Genomic DNA, 21,974 nt, shown 5'->3' on the forward strand with positions numbered 1-21,974 from the left:
GCCAGACATGTAGTCTCCAAGAAGATCATTGGATGATTTGGGGTGGGAATGGGTTCTTTTAAACCTATTGGCCGCTGCCTAGTGGCCAACCGTATGAGTAGCTGCACAGAAGCCTCTGATTCAGTTCTGTTCCTGTTTGCCTCAATAAAGAAATTTTCTGGTTTGAAACTTCTCGACTTGCTTCTTGCCTTCCAAGAACTCACAACACAACAGGGTCAGAAATCAAATTTATCTGAAACCGTAGAAAAGATTTTTTCCCCAATTTCAGCCAATCCATGCCATGACTGAATTCAAAACAGGCTTTATTTTCTATCTTCATATTTTTAGCTTAAAAAGAGCATTCTGACAGCTTTAGAGGACTTGAATGCATCCTGGCTCTGCTTCTTTGTGTGTTCCTACCCCTCCTTCCCTGTCCGTTGCCTCATTCCTCTTTAGCAGATTCTCAGTTGGCTGCTCTTTCTTAGGCTGTGTGAAATCCAGAGCAACAGCAATGTGATGTCCTGAAAGCTCTTCTATTTTTCATGTTCCAAAAAAATAAAATTATTTCTAAGAGCATATGTTTTGAAGTGAAATCCTAGCTTGCTAAGTATTTCAACATTTGACTTTTTGAGTGCAAGAAATGGAAAAGATCATAGTTCATGTCAGGACAGAGCTCTGCATCATTATGAAGTATTTTAGGTGGGGCTGCTTGCACATTCACACAGACCAAACTTATCTCATTTTTAAATCAGTTACCATCCCTAATAGATTGTAGGAATCTATAGATAAAATATAGCTTGTGTTCAACCAGTCACCAAGTATCACTTGAGACCATGACAATCTGATTACTGAGCTAGTTAAGGGCAGACTGGATGTCCTGACCTGGTGTGGCATAACATGGCATTTCAATTAGGATACAGAGTGGATATATAGCTGGCTCAGGTGGAGAAATGCAACTTTTGGTCTGCATCAAAAGAAATGTGTTTTCAAATCATAAAAAGTATCAGTTCCATTTTATACTGCTTTGATCGAATGCCATCTTGAATGTGATGTCACACTTTAAGAAGTATTCAGAGCGTCTGAAACCTAATCAGGGCAGATCAGGAGACCACAACCACTTCTTATGAAGAGAGATTCAAGTAGCAAGGGATATTTAGCCTTGAGAAGAAATGATTGGATAGATATGATAGTATCCTTTAAATACTTGAAGTGATATGAGACTTGCCTCTATTGTTCCAGAATACAGGACGTGGACTTATGAATTTAGGTTACAGGAAGGAAAATTCCAATTGAACTTTAGAAAAACTTCCCAACAGTAAAAGCAGCTTGATGGTGGAACAAATTATTCAAAAAGTTGCTGGATCTCTGAATGTATTCAAGCAGAGGTTAAATTGCCGGGATACTATAATTTGGTTTTCCTACACTGGGCAGGGGATTTGATTTGATGTACTAAATGACTCTGTACAACTATATGATTCTAAGAAATTACAAGACAACCAAACCACATTATAGATGTGCAAGCTCAGTCAGTGATTAGCTGTAGCTAAAGAGCAACCTATCAGCATGTCGGCTAGGACATTAGCTTAACTTAAGTAGTCTTGCTGCACGTATCATGCATGTCCTTCCATCCACATGTGAGATTGTGTAAAACTCCTTACTAACACTTTGAATTGTGTTTGGAAACAAACTAAGAAACAATGTACTTTTAAAAAACTGGAATGGTATATTCTATTCTTCTTGTGCCAGTTACTAACCTGTTTATAATTAGAAATTTTGAATTAACTGAATCTTATGAACATTCTTCAAAGGCCACTCCATTCAGTACCCTAATCCAGATGTGATATTTATTTCCCAAGACATAGTTCTGTATTTTTAAAAGACAAGACTAGAAGGCTTAAGCACAAGCAATCCATATGTGTAAGGGGTGGAGGAGAGACTTTTTTTATCCCATGGCAAAATTTCCTTGGAAAAGCAAGTCAATTAATTAATTAATTAATTTTTATTTATTTTCACATTTTTGAGACACCTATCTCCTTTAGGGCAGGAGTCTGGGGGTAAACAATAAAATGTGAAATATAAAAACAGTATGTAAAATTAAAAATTTAGGAAATTCAGAATTTAAAAAGAGGCAAAGGTGATTAAAATCTGTTAGAAATTAGTTTAGAAATTAAAGGGAGGGCTCTCAGGGTACCGACCAGTTAATCAGGTAGTTAATCAATAAATAAAATCTAATATTGCCTGCTGATCTATAACATAGAACAGAACAGAGCAGAGCAGAGCAGAACAGAACAGAACAGAACAGAACAGAACAGAACAGAATAGAGCTGGAAGAGATCTTGGAGGTCTTCTAGTCCAGCCCCCTGCTCAAGCAGGAGAACCTATACCATTTCAGACAAATGACTGTCCGACTCTTCTTAAAAACCTCCAGTGATGGAGTGCCCATGATTTCTGAAGGCAAGCTGTTTCATTGGTTAATTGTCCTCACTGTTAGGAAGTTTCTCCTTAATTCCAGGTTGCTTCTCTCTTTGGTCAGTTTCCAACCATTATTTCTTGTCCTGTCCTCTGGTGCTTTGGAGAATAGTTTGATACCCTCTTCTTTGTGGCAGCCCCTCAAATACTGGAATACTGCTATCATGTCACCCCATTTCTTCTTTTCTTTAGACTAGCCAAACCCAAGGTCCCTCTCACAGTTACTGTTTCAAGCCAAGTCTCACCTAATCTGTACTTGTACCTTTGATTTTTCCTGCCTAAATGCAAAATTTTGCTTTTCTCCACATTAAAATTTATTTTGTTGGATAGGACCCATTGTTCAAGTTTGTCAAGATCTTTTTGGATCCTGAGCTTCTCTTCTGGGGCAGAGGTCCCCAACCTTTTGGGCACAAAGGACCGGTTCTGTGGAGAAAGTTTTTTCCATGGACCAGTGAATACGTGGTTTTGTGTGCTGCCTGCTTGTTTGTGCAGCATGCTGACATGCCACGGCCTGGTACTGGTCCATGGACTAGGAGTTGGAGGCCCCTGTTCTGGGATGTTGGCTATTCCTACCAGTTTAATGTCATTTGAAAATCTGATGAGTTCCCCTTCATTTCCCTCATTTAAGTCATTAATGAAGATATTGAAAAGTACTGGACCTAAGACAGAGCCTTGTGGTATTCCACTGTTTACTTCTCTCCATGTGGATGTAGCACCATTGAGGACTAATTGTTGAGTAGAGTTTGTCAGCCAGCTACAGATCCATCTGGTGGTGATGTTGTCTATCTCACCTTTTTCTAGCTTACCAAGCAGCAGGTTGTGGTCTACTTTGTCAAATGCTTTACTGAAATCTAAGTATACTGTATCCACAGCATTTCTCTGATCTACTAATTTAGCCACTTTATCAAAGAATGAAATAAGATTGATTTGGTATGATCTGTCTTTAACAAACCCGTGCTGGCTATTAGTTATAACCAGTCATGGGATTCAGCCAGTTCGCACCACTTCAGCAGAACCAGTAGCTAATTTTTTGTTGCTGAGGCCCAGAATGGACTTCTGGAAGCGGCATCCACACAGAGAACGGGTTGTTCACATATTTGAATTCCACCGTTGGTTATTTCATTTCATTTTATTAAATTTATATGCTGCCCTTCTCCCTGAGGACTCAGGGCGGCTCACAACAATAAAAATTAAAAAACATGGAGTAAAAAATTTAAAAGAGAATTAAACAATAAATGCAAAATTACAAAACAATTTAACCCAATAAAAAGCCTAATTAAAAATCGTAGTCAGTCCAGGCCTGCTTGTTGGAACAACCACGTCTTCAGGTCACGGCAGAAGGACCAAAGGTTAGGGGCCATCCGCAGCTCCGGAGGCAACTCATTCCAGAGGGTCGGCGCACCCACAGAGAAGGCTCTCCCCCTGGGGGTCGCCAGCCGGCATTGCCTGGCCGACAGAACCCTGAGGAGGCCGACTCTGTGGGAGCGAACCAGGCAATGGGAGGTTGACAATGGCAGCAGGTGGTCTCGCAAGTACCCCGGGCCTAAGTCATGTAGGGCTTTAAAGGTTATTACCAGCACCTTGAATCGCACTTGGAGGGTAACTGGAAGCCAATGCAGCTCGCGCAAGACTCGTGTAGCATGGGAATACCGAGATACTCCCATAAGCACCCGCATGGCCACATTTTGCACCAGTTGAAGCCTCCGGGTGCTCTTCAAGGGCAGCCCCATGTAAAGAGCTTTGCAGTAATCCAGGCGAGAAGTGACGAGGGCGTGGGTAACTGTGCATAGGGCATCTCGGTTCAAAAAGGGGCACAACTGGCGCACTAGGTGAACCTGTGCAAAGCCCCCCCTGGTCACGGCCATTAGATGATCTTCCAAATTAAGCCATGAATCCAGGAGGACACACAAGTTGTGAGCCCTTTCTGAGGGGGGCAATACCTCCCCCCCCATCAAAAGAGATGAAACTTGTTGGACAATACGAGATGCCGGTATCCACAGCCACTCGGTCTTGGAGGGGTTAAGCCTGAGCCTGTTCCTTCCCATCCAGACCCACACCACCTCCAGGCATCGGGACATCACATCGAGGGCATCACTGGGTTGGCTCAGGGTGGAGATGAACAACTGGATATCATCCGCATATTGGTGATACCTCACCCCAAAGCCATGGATGATCTCACCCAGTGGCTTCATATAGATGTTAAACAGGAGGGGGGGAGAGAACCAACCCCTGAGGCACCCCACAAGTGAGGGGCCTCGGGGTAGATCTCTGTCCCCCTGCCAATACAAATTGCGAGCTGCCCAAGAGGTAGGAGGAGAACCACCATAAAACAGTGCCTCCCACTCCCAACCCCTCAAGCCGTCGCAGCAGGATACCATGGTTGATGGTATCAAAAGCTGCTGAGAGGTCAAGTAGGACCAGGACAGAGGAACAGCCCCTGTCCTGGGCCCGCCAGAGATCATCCACCACTGCGAGCAATGCCATTTCCGTGCTGTAGCCAGGTCTGAAACTGGTACGGGTCCAGATAGTCCGCTTCATCCAGGAATTGCGGGAGCTGATGCACTACAACACTCTCAACAACCTTCTCTATAAAGTGAAGGTTGGAGACAGGATGGTAGTTATTCAACGAGGCTGGGTCCAGAGCAGGCTTCTTGAGGAGGGGCCTCACCACCGCCTCTTTTAAGGCGGAGGGGAAGACACCCTTCATCAAAGAAGCATTGACAACTGCCTGGAGCCAGCCCCCTGTCACCTCCCAGGCGGCCGAAACCAGCCAGGAGGGACATGGGTCCAGTAAACAAGTTGTAGTGCTCAGTCTATGCATGATCCTGTCCACATCATCCAGAGTCACAGGGTAAAACTCACCCCAAATAGTATGATCAAGACCTGCCCTCTCCTTTGTTTGCTTCTAGTTATTTGCAGATCTGTTTTTTATTATCTTTTCCAGGATCTTCCCAGGTATTGATGTTAGACTGATTGGTCTGTAGTTTTCTGGCTCTGTTTTTTCCCCTTTCTTGAAGATGGGAACCACGTCAGCCCTTTTCGAATCCTTAGGTACTTCCCCGGTGCTCCAAGATTTTTTAAAGATATGTTGCAATGGTTCTGAGATAACGTCTGCCAGCTCTTTCAGATTTTTGGGATGTAATCTGTCGGGTCCCAGTGATTTATATTCGTCAAGGTTGGATAGGTGTTCTCTTACCATTTTCTTGCTTATTTTAATTTTTGTTTCTAGTTTGTCTTTTGCAGCAATTATGTTGGGCTGTAATTTCTTTTTGTGTGAAGATTGATGCAAAGAATGAGTTAAGCAGCTCTGCTTTCTCCCTACTGCCTGTTACTTCCTTGCCACCTTCTCTCTTTAGTGGACTTACAGTTTCCTTGACTTTTTTATTGTTATTAATATGCTGAAAGAAACTTTTTTTATTGTCCTTGATTTCTGTTGCAAGTCTTGGTTCATTCTGAGCCTTTGCTTTCCTGACTTCATCTTTGCATGTCCTGGCTGTCTGCTGATAATCAGCCTTAGTTATGTGTCCCTCTTTCCATTTTTTGTCCATTTTTAAGGTAAAGTGTCACCTTCTTTAAAGACTCTTTCTCTCTGCAAAATCTTTTCTACAAATTGCTAAAACTTGCAATAATAAACAGTAGATATTTTGGAAAGTGTTTGATGCAGGCTTCACATCTACATTATATACTGTATAATTGAAGATCTGTTGGTCTTCAATTACCACAATTCCCACCCAGTATGACCATTGATTATGCTGGCTGGAGATAATTAAAGTCTAAAACATCTGGAAGATAATGTTTTAAGGGAAGTTGATATAGCTTGTGTTCAATCTTAGAATAGAAATAAAGCCCAAAAGGCAAAATGTCAGTACTAGGTGTTTTCAGTCAGTTTTGCTCCATGCAGAAGTAGGGCTTTCATCTAACCTTGGTCATTCTAACCAGAAAGGGTAGCTTGAAGACTATCAAAAAGCACCTGAAGGTAGAACAAGAAGCAATGGCTGTAAACCAATCAAGGAGAGAACCAGCCTAGATATACCTAAGGAAAATTTTCCTGACAATGAAAACAATTAATCAGGGAAACAACTTGCCTATGGAAGTGGGTGCGCCAACACTGGACATTTTAAAGAAGAGATTGGACAACCATTTATTTCAAGTTGTATAGGATTTCCTGCTTGAGCAAGCGGTTGGACTAGAAGACCTCCAAGATCCCTTCCAACTCTGTTATTCTGTTTCTGTTATAATGGAGCTTATGGAAAAGAAGGCTAGATATTCCCTTTTCTACTCAAATAACTAACATATGATGTCTTTCTCTAGATTTGAAAGAAACAATGCACAATAATGCAATGTTGCTCATTTGTGCCATCTTCAGCTTGAACATCTGTATAATTTCAGAGAGTTGAGATGAAGTATTGAAAAAGGGGGACTGATTACATCACCAGAGTGGTCTTCAGTTACTTTATTAATTAAAAAACAGAAGAGCGAAAACTTCTGAAGGAGAATGTGCTTGGTTGTTTTTTTTAAAACCTACAGAGAAAACCTTCCCACCCAGAATATCCTGAATGAAAGAATCTCCAGAGCTCTAGAATGAGACTAAATGAGCTTTTCCAAATTGGCCAAAGACTAGGTCTTTAAAGTAATTTCCACAGTTTCCATACACTCCTAGTTTACAGTATGATCAGCAAACGGATGGTTTTTTTTCTACAATATTCTATCCCTGCAAATTGTAATAATAAATATTTGAAGTTTTGGAAGACATCTGAAGCAGGCTTTGTATACATGACATATAGTAGGGTTTCCCAATCTGACAGTTACCAGATATGTTGGACTTCAACTCACTTAATCAACATGTCTGTACTATAATTTTCCCATATGTCTAATATTTGTTACATAAAATAGGTTTACCTTTGGTTTAAGCAAAATAGCATGTTCAGATTTAATTTTTCAACTCTATTAGCAGAAATGTGTGTGGGTAAAACTAAATATAATTTCTGTTGTATATTGTCAGGACCACATGGAAAGGAACAGACAGGATTCACAGCAACAGTCTTTATTGTGTGCAGGCAGGAACAAAGGACAATGGAGCCCATCTGTAGCCCCCTTAAATACCTAGCCAGGTACATTCCGAAAACCAATCCCCACATCTGGAATTCCCGCCGCATGCTGACCAGCCAATCCAAGCCTTGACTGGCGCCACCTGTTGGTCCTAGTGGCTTGCTGTGATTGACAGTCCCCAGCATACACAACACCCCTTCCCCCATAATAAGAATAATATACACTCTACAACACTAACATTGGTTAGACGACATTCACGGCCTCACATAATCCTCAAGATATAATGGTGACTTATGTGTCCTCACAGAACGTCTAACTGGTTGATCATCTGCCCGGTCGACCAACTCTTGGGATGACAGTTGGCCTTGAAACTCTTCTCCCGCATGGTCATCTTTGGCCTGGCTAAACTGCTGGTTGGACCGGTCCAAAGTCCCTGGTTCTTGTTCTGTGCTGGCATCTGATAGTACTACCTGTCTCTCTTGACTGAACATGGTAGCACCAGCAGAGCCCGTGGGTGGTGTTTGAAGGGCCTGATCACATTGCTGTTTCTCAGGGGCCCTCTTCCTCAATTGGTCAATGTGACTTCTGATCTGCCGGCCCCCTTCCCCTTCCACGATGTATGAGACGGGCCCAGTTTTATCAACTACCACCCCTTGAACCCACAAGTCTCCAGTCCCATAGCTCCTGGCCCACACCGGCTCTGCCAGATTAATTTCCCACATGGGGGTGGGTTGAACCACCTCTGCGGCCACTCTATCTGGGTGTAATCTGTCCAATTTTGTGATGAGCCGCCTGCCCCAGCAAAGTTCCTCCGGACTCTTGCCTGTGGTTGTGCAGGATGTAGTGTGCTGTGCCAGTAAGAATTGTGCCAACCTTTGATGCCAGTCCCCATAGATGATGCGTCTCAATGCTTCTTTAGTCGTCCTTATGTTTCATTCTGCAAGGCCATTGGTAGCTGGGTGGAAAGGAGCGGACGTGGTGTGCCTAATCAAGTTGGCCTTGGTGAAAGCCTGAAAATCATCAGATGTGAATTGTGGGCCATTATCAGAGACTATGACATCAGGCAGACCATGTGTGGCGAAAAGCCCCCTCAGCACCTGCACAGTTTTTGCTGTGGTCATGCTTGTAACAGGGACTACCTCTAACCATTTTGAAAAACTGTCTACCACCACTAGGAAAAGTTGCCCCTGAAATGGTCCCGCATAATCCACATGAATTCTCGACCATGGGGTGTGTGTCACCTCCCACTTGTATACTGGAGCATGTGGTTGTTCGGGCCTAGACCTTTGGCATTGGTACCAACCCGCTACTTGTTCTTCTATTGCTTTATCCAGACCAGGCCACCACACGTAACTCTGAGCTAAAGCCTTCATCCTCACAACCCCAGGGTGTCCTTCGTGCAGAGCCTGCAAGATCTTGTTCCTAAACTTCTCAGGGATCACAACCCAGCTACCCCATAACAGACACCCTTTGTGAGACAACTCGTGTCTCCTTGTGAAATATGCCTGGAACTCTGTGCCAGGGCTCCTATCTTGCCAGCCGGAAACTACCCATGCCAAAACTCTGCTCAATATTTTGGCTGCAGATGTGTCAGCAGCAATGTCTCTGGCTTGTAGAGGGCATTCAGGGAGTTCTTGTATGGATAAGATTTGTCCTGCTGGTGCTGGATCTTGTTCAGCTACAGCGAGGGGTAATCTACTTAAGCCATCAGCATGGCCCATATCTTTACCTGGTTTGTATACCAATTTGCACGTATATGCAGAAAGAAATATGGACCACCTTAGCATTCTGGGTGACAATATTTGTGGTGTTTGTTTATCAGTTGTGAAAAGCCCAAGCAGAGGCTTATGGTCAGTAAAAATGGTGAATTCCCTACCATACAGGTAGTCACGGAACTTCTTCACCCCAGAGACTATTGCCAATGCCTCTTTGTCAATCTGAGCATAATTCCTTTCTGCTTTTGACAACGTTCTAGAGTAATACGCAATTGGCCTCTGCTCTCCATTTTCTTCCAAATGGGTTAGCACAGCGCCCACCCCATAAGGAGATGCATCACAGGCTATGCATAGGGACTTGTTCTCAATGAAATGTGTGATTGTTGAACTGCTGGACAGTAACTGCTTGAGGTTTTTAAAACTCTTATCATGGACTGTGGACCAATGCCTTGGAGTTTTATTATCCAACAACCTATGTAAAGGCTCAGCAATTGCTGCCTTATGAGGCAAGAATGCATGATAAAAATTCAGCAACCCCAAAAAGGCTTGCAGCTCTGCCTTGATTTTAGGTGTAGGAGCCATTTTAAGGGCTTTGACCTTAGAGTCTGTGGGGTGAATACCATGTGCATCAATCCTAAACCCTAAGAACTCCATGGAAGCCACTCCAATACTGCACTTTTCTCTCTTCAACTTAAGCCCAGCAGAACGGAAACACCTCCTGCAGCCTGTCAGCTAACTCCTTTTCTGACTCCCCTGCAATTAGGATGTCATCAAAATAAGGGCATACCCCCAGAATACCCTTAAGCGTCCGTTCCATCACCTCCTGGAAAATTCCTGGGGCTACAGAAATGCCAAATTGAAGGCAATTTACTCTGAAAGCCCCCTTGTGAGTGACTATTGTTTGAGTGTCTGCCGTTTCCCGGGTAACCGGCAGCTGTTGGTAAGCTTGGGCTAAATCCAATTTAGCAAAAACTGTGCCAGACTGAATAGCAGAGAGGACGTGCTTCACTTATGGAACCGGGTATGCATGTGGGTTTAATGCACGATTGACAGTAGATTTATAATCTGCGCATATTCTGACCTCACTGTTCGCCTTAAGTGGAGTTACAATGGGGGTTTCCCACTCTCCCCCTTCCACTGGTTCCAGAACCCCCTGTTCCACTAATTTTTCCAATTCGCTCTCAGTCTTATGCTTGAGAACGAACGGAACTCTTCTAGCCTTAACCCACACCGGCAGTACATCTGGCTTAAACTTAAACTTAAACTTAATAGGGGGTCCCGTATACTTGCCCAGCTTGTCATCAAAGACGTCTGCAAACTTCTTGCAAACAGCTTTGAGGCTTGTGATCTCTGTGTTGGTAACTCCTCCCAACCAAACGCCCAGAGCATCAAACCAATCCAGCCCCACTAAACTAGTTCTCCTGCCTTCAGTAACCAGTACATCTAATGGTCCCCTGAAGTATTTGTACTCCACTAATAAGGTAGCCTTCCCTTTCATTTTAATTGGAGCCTGTTGAAAATCTGTTAAACATATGGTTGTGGGCTTTAAAGGAATCTGCCGCCTGCTCTTGCCACAAATTGATTTGAATGTCTCAAAAGAGATTATTGAGACCGACGAACCCAAATCAATTTCCATCTTACAAGGTACTCCTTGCAGCTGGACATTAATTTTTATTTTTGGCCTGAGCAGTTGGTGGATTGCTGTGTGTGACATCACCACCCCATCATCCCTCCCACCTTTGGGTGGAACCCTAGGGCGCTCTGTGCCTGGAGGTGGTAGATTTTTTGTACCTGCTAACTCGTTCAGACTTTCTTTTCTTTGGTTTCAGCAGATGGATACAATGTGTCCAGTTTTTCTGCAAAAATGACACTTCGTGTTTCTGAACCTGCATGCCGTTCTCTGTTGTTTACCCCCATAGCTGGCACATTTGAACTCTGTCTCTCTGGAGCTTTGGCTGTAGTGCTGCTGTTTGCTGCTTCCCTGGGGTCCACTCTGTCTTCCACTGCTGTTCCTGTGCTGAAGCTGTGACCTCTCCAATTTTTGAAGAATCACATCAATCTCTCCATCCTCCCCGGTGTCTTCGCTTCTGCCGTCCACAGCGCTCTTGTGGTGAATGGACCCACTAGAACCACTGCTGGGTCTGGAAGCATTCTTCCTGCTGGTAACCTCATGAGCCATTATATCATCTATTACATCTTGAAGACTCATGGTCGGTTTTGCCATTATCTTTTCCTGCAGCCGTTCATCCCACAGACCAATGACGATCTGGTCCCGCACACCGTTTTCTAAATCGGAAAATTTACAAAAATGAGAGGCTTGATGTGCCACAGCAATGTATTTAGTCGCCGACTCTCCCGGTAACTGTTTCTGTTGGTAAAACTGTACCCACCAGTACAGCTCAGACTGCTTGGGCAAAAAATGTCTGTTCAATTTGGCTGTAAGGTCATTGTAGGAAACGGCAGCGACCTGAGTTGGTGTGCACAATCCAACAGCTATCTTATAGATGTCTGGACCGCTGATGCACAACAATGCAACAGCTTTCATGCAGTCTTCAGTGATGCGATTTACCAGCAAATAGCCTTCCACCTGGCCCAGGTGTGCTTCCCATTCTTCTGGGTAACGAACATCGAATTCACGGATGTTTCCGAGCTTAGACATGCTGCCTCAGTCCTTGACAATCGTTCGCAGTGAAAAATTTAACTTTGTAACGTTCAGAGTGCAACAAAGTATCCCACCTTCATCGCCAGTGTTGTATATTGTCAGGACCACATGGACAGGAACAGACAGGATTCACAGCAACAGTCTTTATTGTGTGCAGGCAGGAACAAAGGACAATGGAGCCCATCCATAGCCCCCTTAAATACCTAGCCAGGTCCATTCCCAAAACCAAGCCCCACATCTGGAATTCCCGCCGCATGCTGACCAGCCAATCTGAGCCTTGACTGGCGCCACTGTTGGTCCTAGTGGCTTGCTGTGATTTACAGTCCCCAGCATACACAACAATTTCCAAGAACTTTTCTTTCTATTATGTTTTTCTGAGACATTGAAAAATTGTTTGTGCACTTTTTGAAATCAAAATAAATGCATACTGATTTCTTTAGTTACAGTCAAAAACATTTCCTTCTGCTAATAGAAGAAAGGTTACATGCAGCACAAATAAGCAGCACAAAGGAAAAATGTGTAGATATACAGCATGTAAATATTTAAATATGAAAATATATTTTGGAAGCAGAAAATTGATGGAGAATAGAGGCAAATAGAGGCAAAAAATGTATAGAATCGCTCCCATTCTCTTTCTGATAACCCATTCTCCCTCTCCTGCTTTGTTCCTGCTTTGAAGCAATAAATTGCCCTTGCCAGAGATTTGAATGCTCTGTTGCAAAAAGCTTTTTAAACATAAGTGAAATTAGATGAAGACTGCACTTGGTCTTCATCTGTTTTACATAATACAAATATATACAGTAAAGTCAGCTCAAAGCCAAACAACTTAACATGTGAACTAAGCAACAGTTAAAGCTCTCCCTCAAAGGTTTGGAAACACAAAGCATCTCTAGACAGGTACCAAAAAATAATAATGATGTTGATACCAAATGAATGGGCAGAGGGAGAGAAAAATCTTGGTTTCTGGTCATCCTCAACATCATCATCAAATCTTTATTTGATCATCAAATCTTTATTTGATCTTAGACCAGCATGTTGGTTTCTGGTGGCTACTTGCCTAATTTCCAAAGATGAAGGTTCCTGGAGTAGGAATCTTACTTTACCGGCCTGTTTCACCACAAGAAGAGATCAGCTATCTTAGCTGATGTAAGCTGCACTATTTATATTACTGTATTATTATCTGTTCATAACAATGTGAAGACACAGCTGTCAGATCTTTAGCTGGTGTTGGCCTTCATATACATCATTCTTTCCAAGAACCTAGGACCAACACTGACAAGGCAAGCTACTGTATGTAAACAGAGAGCAAAGCCCACTCCTTTTGAGCACTGAAAATGTTACCTTGCTTAGTAATGAAACATCTGTAAGAAAACAAGCAAACTCAAAGATCACCAAACTTTCCACACTTTATACCCCTGCCTTCTAATTCCCTCAAAACAACTTTGTGAGGTAGGTTGACTGGCCTAAAGTCACCCACCCAGTCACTCTTCACATCTTCAGAATATTCATAACCTATCCTGGATCAGACAAAAGGGCTGATATTTCCTCACCACCAAATCTCCAGGTCAATTATTCTACTCATGCAATCTGCTAATATTCAGCAAGGTAAGCAGGTTACAGAGGATCCTTACAAATGACTTACTATCCTTGAGTCTACAGAGAGACAAAAATGGCAAAAACAAAACAAAAGAATGAGATCAAAGATGGGCAAGACATGGCTCAGTAAACCTCAGTGTTCAGAAATACCTGAGATAGATCATAGACTGCAGGAGTCAAACCAACCATAACTGTATATTAATTACAGTGTGCAGGTAGAGGATTTTTAAAAATGAAATATGTTAAGTCGTGGGCTCTGGTGAGCAGGAATGATGACACAAGACTGACTCATTCTTTTATTCTTGCTGGCACTGTACTGGAGCTTGGGCCGCACCCAGCCACAATATATAGCCTAGCCCCTAGGTGGCAGCCAATAGGTTTGAACCCATGCTTGCCACCTGGGGCTGACCAATTGTAGGACTGGAGACAGCCTGTCTGGGCTGCTGGAGAGCCATTAGCTCTTCCAGCAACGCAAGTGGTATAATACCACAAGTCCAATACATAACACCCCTCCCTTCTTAGATCAGATTATGATACCCCAAAAATAGTCTTAACAACAGGCAAGACTTATGAATCACTCCCAACAACCATAATGAAATAATACAAGAATAATAAATAATAATACTTATAAATTTGTTGTGGCAACAATGACATTAAACAATGTCTGAACGGCTTACCAATGCAGTAAGGACTACAATGAGATTAAACAATGTCTAATGACATGCTTACAAAGCAGTACTGGCAGTTTCAAAATGCCCCAGTTTCTGTAGGTAGTGGTACAAGTTTCACAACACTATACATCACTTTATTTTACAATATAGTCTGTGAGGTACGCAGGAGGCTTGTGTGGCCTAGAGGAACATCTTGGAGTTCTCCTCACTTTGTGGTCTACCAGCTTACCCAGTGGGCTGGGTAGACCCATGTCCCCTTGTGCTCCAGTGTCCAGGGGGATAGCAATGCTCTGGCTGGCCTCACCAGGTTGGCCCACCCAAGAGTCAGTCAGTTCTGCAGAGTAGGCACAGTGGTTGGTAAGATTCAGCTGGCTTGCCTGGTTAGGGGTTCCATGTTGCACTTCTGAGCTTCCTGGTTCTTCCTCTGATTCCACTTCTGCTGAGAAGGGAAAACCCTGGCGGTTCCAGTGTGGGCTGGCTTGGCTACCAGTTTGAGAACCTTGGGAGGGACTTATGCCACAGTTCTCACTTTGTGACCATTTTGGAAACCTTTTTCTGAGTAGGTCAATGTGTCTTCTGACCAGTTGCCCTACCTCCAACCCCACTTCATAAGATAGGGATCCGGATGCCTTGGTTACTTGACCAGGAACCCATAAATTTCCTGGCCCATAGTTTCTAGCCCAAACCCAATCACCCATGTGCAGCCCCCTCGGGGGTTTTGGTCGAGAGGCTTCTGATGCCACTCTGTCTGGATGCAACCTGTCCAATTTAGTAATTAAACGCCTTCCCCAACGTAGCTCAGCAGGACTTTTACCTGTAGCAGTGCAGGGTGTAGAATGCTGGCAGAGCAAAAAATCTGCCAATCTGTGATGCCAGTCACCTGTGACAATACGCTTAAATGCCTCCTTTGTTGTCCTCACCATGCATTCGGCTTGTCCATTTGAAGAGGGATGAAATGGTGCAGACATAGCATGTCTGATGAGGTTAGCTCTAAGAAAAGCCTGAAACTCAGCAGCAGTGAATTGGGCCCCATTATCAGAAACTAAAACGTCAGGCAATCCATGTGTTGCAAAGAGTTTTCTCAGCACCTGGATGGTCCTAGCAGTAGTCATGTTAGGAACTGGAATTACTTCCAGCCATTCTGAGTGGCTATCCACTACTATCAGGGAAAGCTGTCCCTGAAAAGGCCCAGCATAGTCTATGTGAATCCTAGACCAGGGGGTGTGCGTTTCCTCCCACCTGTGAACTGGGGCCTGAGGCATTTCAGGCCTAGATTGCTGGCATGTATAGCAACCATGAACTTGATCCTCTACAGTCTTATCAAGGCCAGGCCACCAAAGGTAGCTTCTAGCTAAAGCTTTCATTCTGACAATGCCTAGATGGCCTTCATGTAAAGAGTGTAAGACTCTGTCCCTTAATGAAGTGGGAATTATGACTCTGTTCCCCCATAAAATGCAGCCCTTATGTGCGGACAACTCATATCTCCTGACAAAATAACTTTGAAATTCAGAGCCTGGACTTTTTTCCAACCAGCCCGTATATACCCATGACAACACTCTACTCAGAATTTTATCTGTGGCAGTTTCAGCAGCAATATCCCCTGCATGGAGGGGAAACTCAGGAAAGTCCTGTATGGACAATATTCTAGCAGCAGGAGCTGGATCAGGATCCATTAGTGGCAGTGGTAGTCTGCTGAGGCCATCCACATGGCCCATTTCCTTCCCTGGATAAGGTCCTAGAGTAAAATGCAATAAGAACCTGTTTCCCATTTTTCTCTATGTGGCTTAAGACTGCCCCCACCCCATAGGGAGATGCATCACATGCAAGACATACAGGTTTAGACTCTATGTAATGAGTTACAGTGGACTTTTCTGATAGAAAGGCTTTCAAATCCTGGAAGCTTTTTTCATGTAAGTTAGTCCATTTTCAAGGGGCTTTTTTATCAAGCAGCCTGTGGAGGGGCTCTGCTATTGCTGCCTTATGAGGTAGGAATGTGTGATAAAAATTTAGGAGGCCCAAAAATGCTTGCAGTTCTCCTTTTGATTTTGGCCTTGGAGCTATTTTGATGGCCTTCACTTTAGAATCAGTGGGGTGAATACCATTAGCATCGATACGGAACCCAAAGAATTCCGTTGATGAGATACCCCAATACTACATTTGTTCTTCTTCAATTTCAGGCCTGCATCACGAAGCCTCTGCAAAACAGCCCTGAGCCTTCTGGCCAACACTTCCAGGGATTCCCTGGCAATAAGAACATCATCAAAATAAGGGCAAACACCCTGAATACCCTTAAGTGTGCGTTCCATAATTTCTTGGAAAATACCCGGTGCAACACTGACTCCAAACCTTAAGCGTTTGACTTGGAATGCCCCTCTGTGAGTTACTATTGTTTGAGCCGCGGCTGTGGCCTCGTCAACCGGCAATTACTGATACACCTGTGCTAAATCAAGTTTAGCAAAAATGGTTCCCCCTTGCAAGGAGGCTAAAATATGGTTGACTACAGGGACTGGGTAAGCATGTTGTTTGAGGGCCTTATTTAATGTGCATTTATAATCAGCGCAAATGTGAACTTCCCTGTTGGACTTCAGTGGGGTGACAATAGGAGTTTCCCACTCCCCCCATCAACAGTCTGTAACACACCCTGTTCTACAAGCTTATCAATTTCGGAATCAATTTTGTGCTTTAGTGCTGAGGGGACCCTGTGAGGCTTAATCCGAATTGGAACAACGTTAGGATCTAACTTAAAAGAAATTGGCGGGCCAGTGTAAGTCCCCAGGGTTGAATTGAGAACATCTGCATGCTCTTTGCAAACAGTCATGAGGTCTGCAGTTTGTGGCCATTTTATGCCAGTAATCTGAATTCCTAAAGCATCAAACCAATCAAGTCCAATAAGACTCGTTCTTTGGCCCCCTACTACTGTTACATCCAAGTGCCCCCCAAACCCTTTAATTTTTACCAATAATGTGGCTTCACCCTTAACTTTAACATGAGCATTCTGAAAATCCATTAAAATGATATCTGAGGGTCTTAGTTTAGCCTGATTGTTACTGTGCCTACACACAAAGTCAAATGTGTCTTGCAAAATGATCGATACTGCCAAGCCAGAGTCCAATTCCATCTTACATGGAACTCCTTGTATCTCTACCAAGAGCTTAAGTTTAGGCTTGAGGGGGTGTCAAGCCCTGGTGCGGCAAATGCTTCTCCGGCTTCTGAAGAACCCCACACTAACTGGACCCTGGGCCCCAGTACCTCTCCTAGTCAGTTCCTCCTACTGGTGTTTGGGTGGCCTGTCTCTCTGGCGGACTCTTGCGGTCCTTCCACAAGCTCTACACATGGCCGAGCGAAATCTGCAATTGGTGCGTAGATGGTTGCCTCCGCACCCTTTACATCTAGGTAAGAGAACTGCCTTGTAATCGTTTTCTTGCTGGTGGTTGCTGCGGTTTTGCATGTTTGGTTGCCTTTGGAGCTTGTTGATTTCGGGTTCTTCATCTTCTGACAATTCTCCAACGCATTTGGCAACCTCAAGATGGACGGAATCTTCGACCTTTGCAGGTTTGGTGGGCTGAACTGTTTGCACTGCACCCCCAGCGGCTTCGTCAGCCATGACCTCGTCCTGTGCCTCGGAGAACGTGAGATTAGGTCTAGCAAACAGTCTCTGCTGAAGGGTTCTGTCCCAAAGGCCACAGACAAGCCGATCTCTTAGTTGTTCTTCTACGTATGAGAACTTGCAAAGGCATGCGGCCTGCCTTAGGCCCGTGATAAACTCTGAAGCTGTCTCCCCGGGTAGCTGCACTCTTTGGTCGAATTTAAAATGCCACGCCATCTCCGACATCTTGGGCTGGAAGTGCCCGGTCAGCTTCTTCTTAAGGTCTGCATATGATACTGCTTCGATGGGCATTGGTGTGAAAAGATTCACTGCTAGGTCGAAGGTTGCTGGGCCACACATGTACAGCAACCTGGCGGCCTTTAGGCCTTCCTCTGAAATTTGATTTGCTCGTAGATAGTTCTCTACTTGCAAGAGGTAAGACGGCCATTCTTCTGGATGCCTCACATCAAACTCTCTTAGTTTGCCGACCTTCGGCATCTTCCTTAGATTCCTGGATTCTTGGATCCTGCTTCTAGGCTCAGGGAATACGTCCTCTGAGCATGTGGCCGCTAGCGTGACTTACTAGTCGGCCTAGGGGGTGGGAAATGCCTCTTCCCTCCAGCGTGTACTGTCAACCCCTCATTGACTTCAGCCCTTTAAACGGTGAAGCAGGATCCCATCCTCGTCGCCACTGTTAAGTCGTGGGCTCTGGTGAGCAGGAATATTCTTTTATTCTTGCTGGCACTGTACTGGAGCTTGAGCCGCACCCAGCCACAATATATAGCCTAGCCCCTAGGTGGCAGCCAATAGGTTTGAACCCATGCTTGCTGCCTGGGGCTGACCAATTGCAGGACCGGAGATGGCCTGTGTGGGTTGCTGGAGAGCAATGCACATGGTGTAATACCACAAGTCCAATACATAACAAAATATATTGATGTCAATATTCTAGATAGTAATGATGATATTCCACTTACTAGCTACTATTAGTACAAAGGAGAGAATATGCAGCCACATTTATTCAATGGTAATAAAGATGTTGTTTATGTGCAATTGATGAAAAACAAAGACTATGAAGAACAGAAGGAGTCTTTCAACCAAGGGTTCAGACTTGGGAAGTTTTCTGGCACTTGTGGAGAAATGAAACTTATCTTGCTTAAGATGATCTGGGCCTCTGTTATTCCAATTCTTCTTTGCATTTTTAAAATTCTTATCGATCATTCTGTTTTCACTTACCAGAAATTCTAGTTTGCTAACAATGAAAATAACTCTGATTTTAACAGTTGGACTATCCTAAACTGAGAATATTTGCTTCTCATTTTTGCTACAAGCTTTTGGCAATCCTGGGTGCAATTAACTTAGGATCACTTCTGTCTTTATTGGGATTCACTTTGATGTTTGCACTCTACTCCAGCATCCTGTTTAATTCTGAAAACCCATGCAGACTTGGCTTAAAGACACTGATTAATTTTTTTCCTTTCTACATTGGTTTGGCATTTTTAGCCATCTTTCTTGATCAAGATTTCTCGGCTACTCAAATGTTTCTGCATTTTGCTTTGCTATCCTTTAGTTAACTCAATAAAATGCAGCTTTAATGTGGATTTGGGGTTATTTTTTCAAGGCCCACACAATTTTTTTTAGCATCCCTCTTTTCAGATGGGAAGGATGATGGTCATAGAACCTTTTACACATTCCAGGCCATCAATACAAAGTTTACTGTTTTATTATAAATGCTTTATTGTGGTGCAGGTTGACACTGATTAAATGCAAAAGATAATATAAAATGACATGACATTCTTTCTTCTGGCTTGATGCAGTGAAGAACATTTAACATAACAGAGCAAAATAGAGGCCTTTTGAGCGCAGTAAATTATAAACTAAAAACAGTAAGAGCAGGTCCTTTTGTAGGAAACTTCAGAGGCAAGAAAAACTGAAGCAATGGATACTGAAATGAGTGGGTGAGAATGGATAAGAGAGAGAAAAGTACTTGGAAAACCTATGGCCAAAGTTGCATGATATGTACATGAATATGCATGAATATGCATTTTGCTTGATCTCTTTAATACAGCCTTCAGTTATTTCTCTTGACACTTCACAATCTACAGTTTCTGTTGACATCTAAAACAGCACTTCTCTTTCTCTTTCACCGGCTCACCACACACACACACACACACACACACACACACACACACACACACACACACACACGCACACACACAAGATCCTAGGTATATAGTCAGCTTTGCTCTCGTAATCTTCTTTTCCCAGTCTGCTTGCTGAGTTTTCCGTGAATGACTCACAGAGATGGTATGTCTTGGTACCGTTATGTTCATCATGTAATCCTAATAATCATTCTTCCATAGTGAAGATGGTCTGGAAATAGCACTCATTTGACTTTCAGTAAAACTCCCACATGTTTTTAATTTGTGGTATATTTTGCCATTAGAAAATTTAATGGTGTATTAATTCTAATTTTTAGCACAACTGAAATAACCATTACAAAGATGTTTACTATCTTTTGAGGTTAATCTTCTTCAAGCTGAAAAAATGGCATTTGGGACCAAATAAGAGGAAATGCAATGGTGGTACTGATCTTACCAAGAGGCAGCTTTTATTTAAAAGCTAAATGATACCTGAAGTGGCTGAATACACTTGTAGTCACTGTAGAGCGACTTCTCAAACCCTTCCTTCCTTCCTTCCTTCCTTCCTTCCTTCCTTCCTTCCTTCCTTCCTTCCTTCCTTCCTTCCTTCCTTCCTTCCTTCCTTCCTTCCTTCCTTTTTATAATAATTCACTGTGGCAAACATACCTAATATTCCTTCCACCTCCTATTTTTCTCACAACCCATCCTGTGTGATGGGTTGAGCTGAGAGACAGTGACTGATCTAAAGGTACCCAGTTTGTTTTTCATGCCTAAGGTGCAACTACAACTCACAGTTAATTTCTGATTTCTAGGCCAGCACCTTAACTACTACACCAACCATCCTTTGGAGAAGATGGAAATCATGCTTCCATCCAGCCTGCAGAACCTGGGTGATGTAATTCTCACACAAATGGAGGGAAGGCAATTGGAAAAAGCGTCCTTCTCTATGTGTCAGATGTTTTTCTGCCTTTCAAACTCCTTGCCATAAGCCATGATTCATAAGAAGTCTTGTAAAGCAATAGAAATGCATATAATAAAAGATGTCATTTCAAGTATGCCTGAAGCTTAAGAAAATGTTTGTTAGAACAACACATTCATGTTTCATATAAATATCTTTCCGTAATAAGTAGGATTTTTGAAAAATGTTCTGCATACAGTTTAGGTTTGTTGCAATGATTTTCTTCAGCAAGTTTTAGTGACCGAAGTACATCTGTGTGGAATTAGGTAATTCATTTCTAACATCACACAGTTAATATTTATTTTTAACCTACCTTTCTTCCATGAGTTCAAGATAAAATTGAAGACTTCACTTTATTTTCACAACAGCAGCCCTGTGAAGCAGGTTGGACTGAAAGATTGACTGGACCAAAGTTATCCTGGGGGTTCTAGGGCAAATGTAAACTTGAATCTTTTAAGTAGAAGCCTACCTATTTTTAAACTTAGTTTTAAAAGTCTCATTGGTTTTACACTTTTTTAAAAAAATAATCTGTAATAATTTCCTAAATCAGAGAAAATTTGTTATTCCTGTTTGATGCTTTTTCCAGAATCAGACACAGATGTAAATATCACTCTGTATAAGAGGGATTTATAGTGCAAAGAGAGAGAAGTTTTATTTTATATTTGGCTAAAACACCCCCTGTTGCCTGGGGAATTCTGGGAGTTGAAGTCCACAAGTCTTAAAGTTGCTAAGGTTGGACACTCTTGGTCTAAAAGCTTCCTCACAACTTGCAATTGAAAAAAACAACAACCTTGAAGCAATTGTTTTCAGACTCCCTTTTTTAAAAATGAGTCGTCCTGTGATTTTGAAGTAACTTGTACATTCCACAGAAGAAAATCACATATAATAAAAGCGTTATTGTCCTTAATCAAAGTCATCTTATTATTTAGTATGGAATTTGTCAATTGCAACTTTCTATTTTGTGTAACAAAAATTAACTCAAAATTTTATTTTGCTAATAAAATCTTCAGTTGTGTGCTGAATTTACAGTTATCAAATAAAAACTTTAAATATCACTGAAAGAGGAGAGAACAGAAATGATAGAGAATATTTAGATTTTTTTTAAAAAAGTACATAATACTTTAAAAGGAGGCAAATCTTTAACATAGTCT

This window comes from Vipera ursinii, assembly GCF_947247035.1.
Source record: "Vipera ursinii genome assembly, chromosome: 2".
NCBI classification, from domain to species: domain Eukaryota; kingdom Metazoa; phylum Chordata; class Lepidosauria; order Squamata; family Viperidae; genus Vipera; species Vipera ursinii.